Consider the following 7,500-nt stretch of genomic DNA (forward strand, 5'->3'; position numbering starts at 1 on the left):
ACATATAACTCTCAGCAGGTTTTATGTTGTGTTTTACTGTCAGGACTGGTTAAAGCTGGCCTAACATTTTGTTTGGCAATTAAGAAAATTTGTAGTTTAATTTATTAAACCAAAAGAAAAAAAAAAACCAACAAAACCAAACAACTACACAGAGCACAATTAGTTTCGTTTTATACTGTAGCTCAATCTACCTTCCCTTCTAATTATTTATAATCATTCTGGTTTACATCTGAATCTCCATTATTTCAAAGTTATGTGGTTTGGAAAACAGACACAGATAAAATTACAGCAGTCAGTCACTAAAAAGGAAGGTGCTGAAGTAAACTCCGATAGTTAAAGAAATGTTGCTGGAGAAAACATGGATCTGTTCCAATACCTGGATATACAGAGGAAGAGCGCGCACGACCAAAACCCGGAGAAAAACTTGAGATAGCTACAAATCAAAGAAGGTAAAATTGCCAATGGGCTTCTGGAAGTACTTTAAGCAGGAAGCTCCCATAACAAAACCACAGTTATTCAGGATTAGAGGGGGAAAAAAAAAGGAAAAAACCCCCAAACATCTCTAGAATTATTTATGGCATGTTTCACAGAGGCAGTACCCGAGTCAGGACGTCTTCCCAGGTCGAAAGTCAACCTCCAATGGAAAGAAACAAAGTTTTGCTGGTGCCTTTTCCCACCATCGCCTTTCCCTCACCCCTGTGAAGGCCAGTGGCCACCAAACACCCAGCCATTACCCGCCCTGGGGAACAGCCGGGGGCTGGAGGGCGGCTACGAAAGCACTCCCCACTTCTCCCTATACCTTCAGCTCCTCTTGGGAATGATCTGCTTCCAACGGGACAGGGCCCAGCTTCAGTTGGCCTTTCCCGCGACAGATAGGTACAGAGCTTAATAACCCTGCTGGGATTAGCTGGCGGCGGGCTGCTGCCCACCAGCATCTCGTCAACCGCAGAAGAACTGCACAAACATAAAGAGGAAATCCTAATCAAATTTGGATTGGTAAAGAGCATTCCTGACAATCCACACAATACCAAGACCAATTCAATTTTATTGCTTGTTATTCAAAAGAAAGGGCACTCACATCTATCCTTTGTGTATTAATAACCACACTCAAACGAGAGGATTGTGATTTTCCTTTTTTTTTTGGGGGGGGGTGGTGGGGGGGGTGATAGGTCTTGTTGTTTGCATTATGACTAAACCGAATGTTCCGCGCAGCCACGGCTCTGGGAAGCAAACCAAGCGCTTGTTTAAGATTTTCAGCAGTGAATTCACCTTTCAAACGGGAGCACCCCGTTCCTACACGCTGTCAAATTAACTTCGTCCAGCGCACGTGTCACGGTAAAATGAATTTAGCCTAAAAGTGGGAGTGAACTTTTGCTTTTTAGTAACGCCCTTCGGCTTTCGGATGGATTTTTCTTCCGATATTCTTTAATTATTTTTTTTCCCCAGAAACTTTTGCAAAGTGCAGTGGGAGTTTTACACGGAAGTCCTTGTTTGTGTTCCTACTTTCTCAAAGCCTGCTTAAACACCGCGGGAGGATTAGGCCAGGTTTCTTTATTTCCTTTCCTACTATTTCTTTATCATTAAGGCCAAGGAGTTTTGAGGGAGCAGAAGCCCGCTAATCGCTCGCCCCAGCCCCCATGGCTTTGTTTCTGTCAAAATAGCTCCTTTCAGCGGCGGCGCGGAGCGAGCTGTCTGGGCAAATGAACTGCTCTTTCTCACCAGATGTGTAACCGTGTTTCGTCTTTCACGAGAGACAAGCTGGAGCCGACTCCTTCCGCTAGCTGGGCCTATGCTACATGTCTTACAACAACACAAATGTAAGCCCCTTCCTTTCCACACATGTTAAACTCATTTCCTAGTGAATTATTGGGAAAACACGACACTATCCTTACCGCCGCGCTCAGATGCTGCAGTTTACTCTCTGCACTTCTGGCACCGCCGCCATGCGATGATGGGCTCTGTATAATTTTCTGGCTGTGAAACTTTTGCTGAAAGTATCACAGATTTCCCCCCCCCCCCCCCTTTTTTTTTTTTTTTAATTTGCCTCCAGCCTCGACATACCGGGATCTCCAAACCCCGCGGAACAAATACCTTCCCTTTCTACCTAACAAATGCTATTTACACTCTGGATTTTTTCCATCTCTGAGAAATAAGGAGAGCTTGTTCAATAACAAAATAAAAACCTAGAACCCAGCCAGCCATATTCTGTTTCAACTGAGCTGCTGTACCAAGGAACCCGCAAGTTTTCTTCGGCTTAAAACGTTAACGAACCAAAACAGTTAACAGAAAAGCCAAATCACTGAATCTCATAAAATCCAGAGTACCCCTCAGCCTGTAAAATTCCCCAGCTTCGGGTTTGGTTGGTTTTTTTTCTGAAAGCGCAGCTACATCTTTATTTTAATGGGGTATTAATAACGCCAGTATAGCGTCGTATTATATACAGCGGTGACCGCAAACATTTTTGCGAGATTTGCTGTTAAGATAAACAAACAAGAGGAGCCTGTCCGCTGCCAGCTCCACCCCGGCGAACGGCTCTCGTTTTCCGGGGGCTGCCCAGTGCAGGTTGAGCTCCCACGTCCCCTGTCCCCTCGCGTCCCCTGCATGTCAATCACCCCCTGCCATCCCCGGTGACAATTTCCATCCTCCCAGCCTGGAATTTCCACCTCCTCCAGCCCGGCAAAGCGCTCCCCCGGCCCTGCCGGTAACCCAAGCCTGCGCCAGGGCTGCTCCTGCCCCCCGAGTATCCGTCCCTTCCAAAAGGAGCCTTATTTAAACCCATTTCTACCACTTTGTGTTTCACAGGTTGTTTTTTTTCATTATCTGCTGTCTGAGAGTAATTATTTACTTCCTGGAAGCTCACGTACCAGAACTCGGAGTTTGAAAGATTTTTCCATAACCTAATCCAATTCATCAAAGGCATCCTAACAAAATTACAGGCTCTGGCAGTATCTTTGCTTTTCACCTGATAAGGCTGCAGCAGAAGCCCGGGATGGTTTGTATCAGGGTACCTCCTGGAGTATAGTTTTTGACAGCTTTGCTCAAATCCCTTCCCCCTCTTTTCCTTCCACACAAAAGCACGCGATTTTATTATTCCCTCCCACCGCAGCCCTGCGAGGCTTCGGGCTTCAGACAAATAATCGAGTATTAAGAGAGGGGGGGGAAAGTGGTGGGGGAGCCCCGTCCAGCACATTTGGGATTTACTTGAGAACAATGGTCTTGGAGGCGTACGCCAGCGCGTTCCTGCGCCGGCAGCCCAGGTACTGCCGCGATTTCATTAACTGCGGGTCCTGCGCCGATTAAGAGCGGGGATTAAGCGGGAGCGATGTCAATGCCGCCACTGGGATGACCCGAGGAAAAGGAGGAAAAAAAGAGGAGGCAGCGGCTACAAAGTCCTGTTTCTGGAGGGATCTCGGTGCTGCTGAATTACAGGGATCGCTTCGATTTGCCGTTTCCTTTGCTGCGTGTACGTACATTGGAAAAGCCCAGCGTGCGCTCGGCGCTGCGTCCTCTCCTTCCCCAGCACCAGCCGCTTGCTTTTTAATAGCGGAGAGGAGTTCCTACCTGCGCGCTCCAAACCTGACCGCCCCCCTCCGCAAACATACCCCTTCCAGCCATACCCATTAATCTACAGTACACCACATTCTTGGGGGGGGGGGGGATAAATAATTTTTAAAAAAAAAAAAAAAAAAAAATCAATGTCATGCTTCTGATCGAATTTTTTCAAAGAACGGGTTACCCAGGGAAGTTGTAATTTTTTAATAGACTCTGAACTTGGTGGCACCGACAGGGCCATGGCAGCGTAAGAGCGGCTGAGCTATTTTAAGGTCTATTCTTCCAGTAGTTGGGTGCACATCTTAAAGAAAAATAAGAATTTTTTTAAAAATGACACCAAACCGGTGTGTTTTCATGGCATTATGCAGATGAAATGACAAGTTGTCATTTAAGAAGTTAATAAACAGTCACCATTTTGCAGGTTATCCAAATGCTACTGAATAGAAAACCTTGGATCCCTAAATGATGTGTAATTAAAATTATTTAAAAAATCCTCCTTGACAGGCCAGGGCTTAGCCAAAATGTAAATGACATTAAAGAAGACAATGAATTTAATTTTATTTAATGTCCCTTTTTGCAGATCCTCATTTACATAGCATTTTTAACAAAAGCGTTGACCTTATAAATGCTGGCATTTGTACAGCTTCTGCAGAGTTGGATTTAATCATGCTTTCGCAAAGCCATAAGGGAAAAAGCTTTAAGTTCTCTGGTTGGATATGGAGTAGGAATAAAAACATTGGGACTGGTCAAATGTTTATCCTCCTTGCTTCTGAAAACAACCTGACAAGAAGATGTAAAGGTCTAGGGAATAACCCATTGCTGTTTGTAAGGCTTGGTAATAATCATACATAATCGTTTGGAAATATAGCTAATAAAAAATATAATGAGTGTTCAGCAAAATCGGCATTAGGCCCAAATTACATGATATTAATACTTGAACAGGTGCAGAAAGGCGCTTTAAATGAGGTAAATGAATAAAATGTCCCAGAGCACAACTGTGTGCACTGACAAAAAGTCAATCACATGAATAATTCAGCGGCCGGGACTGCCAGCAAAGGTCAGCGGCTCTCACCTTTGTGACGGGAAGTGAAAGGAAACGCTGCTGACGAAAAAAAAAACCCCTCGCCCTCCAGCCGCCGCGTCGCAACCCCGCCGAAGGTGTAAACTTGGAGGAGGATGGAATTAAAGCTCGGCACCGGCGAGCCGGCGGGGGGAAAAAAAAAAAAATTAAAAAAACCCCCAACAAAACAGCATGAACAGTCAACTCATTTAGGGAAAATAATCTGAAATTACAGCCAGGGAAAGGTTAAAGGGGGTGGCTACCAGCAACGTCAATTATCTACAAAATCTGAGGTCAGTCGAAAAGTATTTTAAGAGCCTACGGGACTGAAATTTTGTAACAGCTGTTAAATATGACAAAACTTTTTATTCCCCCAAACTAAAGCTATTCCAAACTCCGTATGAAAGAAATGGGATAAACAGATGTCTGGCTTCCATACAGGAAAGTAGGACACACTTGGAATGATAAGTCTCCTAAACTCTATAGAATAATGCCAGATTTATTGGGGAGGGGGGGTATTTACTACCCACGGAGATGCCAACTAGCAGTAGGACTGTGATGGTACCATCTGGAAACCCGCTGCCGAGCGCGCCCTCGGAGATGCACCGCGAGCGCATCCAGAGCTGCCGCCGGGGGATACCGGGATGCCACGGACACCCCACCCCCCCGCCCCCCCCGGCCACCTTCCCGCCATCAACAGTTGGGGACACCCAGCCTGTGGGCACGTGCCAGCCCCCGGGAAAGGCAAGGAAAAGTCACGAGGAGCGGGGCCGTCGCAGGGATTTCGGCACCTTCCCGTGAAATAGATGGCGGTGGCACCCAGGGATTATTTCAGCGCAGAGTGTGGTTTTGGTTTAGCAGTTCCAGCGGCATCCTGTAATCATTTACAGCCCTTGGAATGTATGGGTGAAATAGGAGAGATTTATCTGTTCATAGTTGTGATATGTAGACAATGGGTGTTCCTAATGAGGAACATCTGCTTTTGTGTTTTCCCAGAAAACATTATTCCACTATGAAAATGATACTCCCATCCTTTTCAGCAACACCGCAAAGAAAATATGGGCCTTTTCCTTTCTTTTATTTGCTTTTCTTTGGGTCAATCTAATTTCCCAGGGACACTTTTTCTGTGGCATCTTTTTACTGACTGCGCTGCAATTTATGGTGGGCTTGTTCCTTAATACGTGAGTTACTGTGCCGTATGAATAGCGCCGATATGCCAGAAGATACTTAAATGTATACAGCAATAAAAGTGTATACACTCGGCCCCGCTTCGTGAGAAACATCGGGGCAACGTAAATAAAAATTCTCAGTAAATTAAAAGGTCGCAGAGGCGCGCGACACAGAAAACTGCTGCCAAGGCCTCTGGTTTTGTTTTTACGTTTAAAGCCCACTGCAGGATGCAAACGTATAGTTTACATCAGTTTATTTAAACTATCTTAATTGCCAACAAATTATTATTCCTGAGGTGCATAAGGGTGGGTTTTTTTCCTCCTTCTTTTTTTTTTCCCCCCAGTGCAATAAACAATCCCGAGTATCACAGAGACTCCTAGTGTGGGCTGGAACAAATGGGTGGCCATAGATCTCAATTCAGGATTGAATTATTGGTTCGTATCCTGAGGACAAATATGCCTTATCTGGTCAAAAGCCGCTAAACGTATCCAAAGGACAAAAGGATCTAGTGAAGCATACTGTATATAATTCTTTTCTTAAGCCAACTAACCACACGGTAACACTTCTGATGGGAAACTGTAAATCGACCCACAAATCTGAGGGGGAAATGTTGTGCTGGGATGCTCAAGAGGAAACACAAACCCGAAATTCAACACCGGCAACACATTTAGGTAACAAACTATTAACACGCGGATGGAGGCAGCATAAATACCGGGGATTTAAAACCCACGTCAGTTGTTTCAGAGGACTCCTGCTCCTAGAGAGCTTTTCCACGTCCCTGCTTTCCTTCCGCACTGGCTGCAATTTGCTGGATGCAAACGTTGCATTCCACAGTTTCTCAGGAGTGCATCTTGCGAGGAAGAGTGTGGAAGCGGCCACCTCCCCGAGCCCTCTGCCGCCAAATTCTCCGGGTATTCCGACGTGATAAGCGACAACTCTCTTTAGAAGGCTAAAACACACGCCGTCCCCATAAAAAAACAAATCTTGAAAATTCCTAATGTAGAAGGTGATTAAAATTCCTATAAAATTGTCATATCTTTAAATTTAGAAGCGCAGCAGATTTTTCATCAATAATTAAGATCTCTAAAGCATTTATGCTAGGCATAAATGGAGTTTCAATCTTCCTTATTCAAATAAACATGATCAACCCATTAACCAAATGTTTTCTGATTTTTTATATCTTCTCGTGCTTCTGGAATATCAAATTATACCATACTTCCGATAGTTTGGGGAAGGTACAAAAGCACTCGGATTGTATCGCGTCTTTCGATTTTGCCAGGACCACCCCTCACAGAACCGATATGATTTATCTCACAGCAATTCCGGGGCATTATTACATACCTATCATTATAATCCCTAATGACTGAAAAGTGTTATGTGTGCCACCTTTCGCCGTGCGTCCGGACTATAGACATAAACTCCTTGTGCATTTTTCAGCCTACGTTCAATAGGCACGAAATGATCGCCCTGACCATAGCTCTAAATTAAAGCCCGACCGAGCACATAATAGCAAAATATTATTCTAATTTTCATTCCCGGTTAATTTTCATCGCGTTCTGCTGTAGTCACACTTTAATGCAATTCACCGTTTACATCTGCGAAAGTCACACGTCCCTTGAAAACTCTGAACAATGAGCACGCCCATAATCCAATAAGAAAAACTGTAACACGCTGTCTCGCATTTACCACGCCGCCAAGATTCCTCCACTCCCAAATAT

General features: G+C 44.8%; 1 protein-coding gene across 30 annotated transcripts in view; it reads right to left on the reverse strand.

The window, feature by feature from the left end:
* The window catches only part of EBF3 (EBF transcription factor 3), a 134,280-nt gene that overhangs the window by 111,135 nt on the left and 15,645 nt on the right, over window positions 1–7,500 (reverse strand). The window lies entirely within an intron of this gene.

Source organism: Rissa tridactyla, chromosome 6, assembly GCF_028500815.1.
Source record: "Rissa tridactyla isolate bRisTri1 chromosome 6, bRisTri1.patW.cur.20221130, whole genome shotgun sequence".
NCBI classification, from domain to species: domain Eukaryota; kingdom Metazoa; phylum Chordata; class Aves; order Charadriiformes; family Laridae; genus Rissa; species Rissa tridactyla.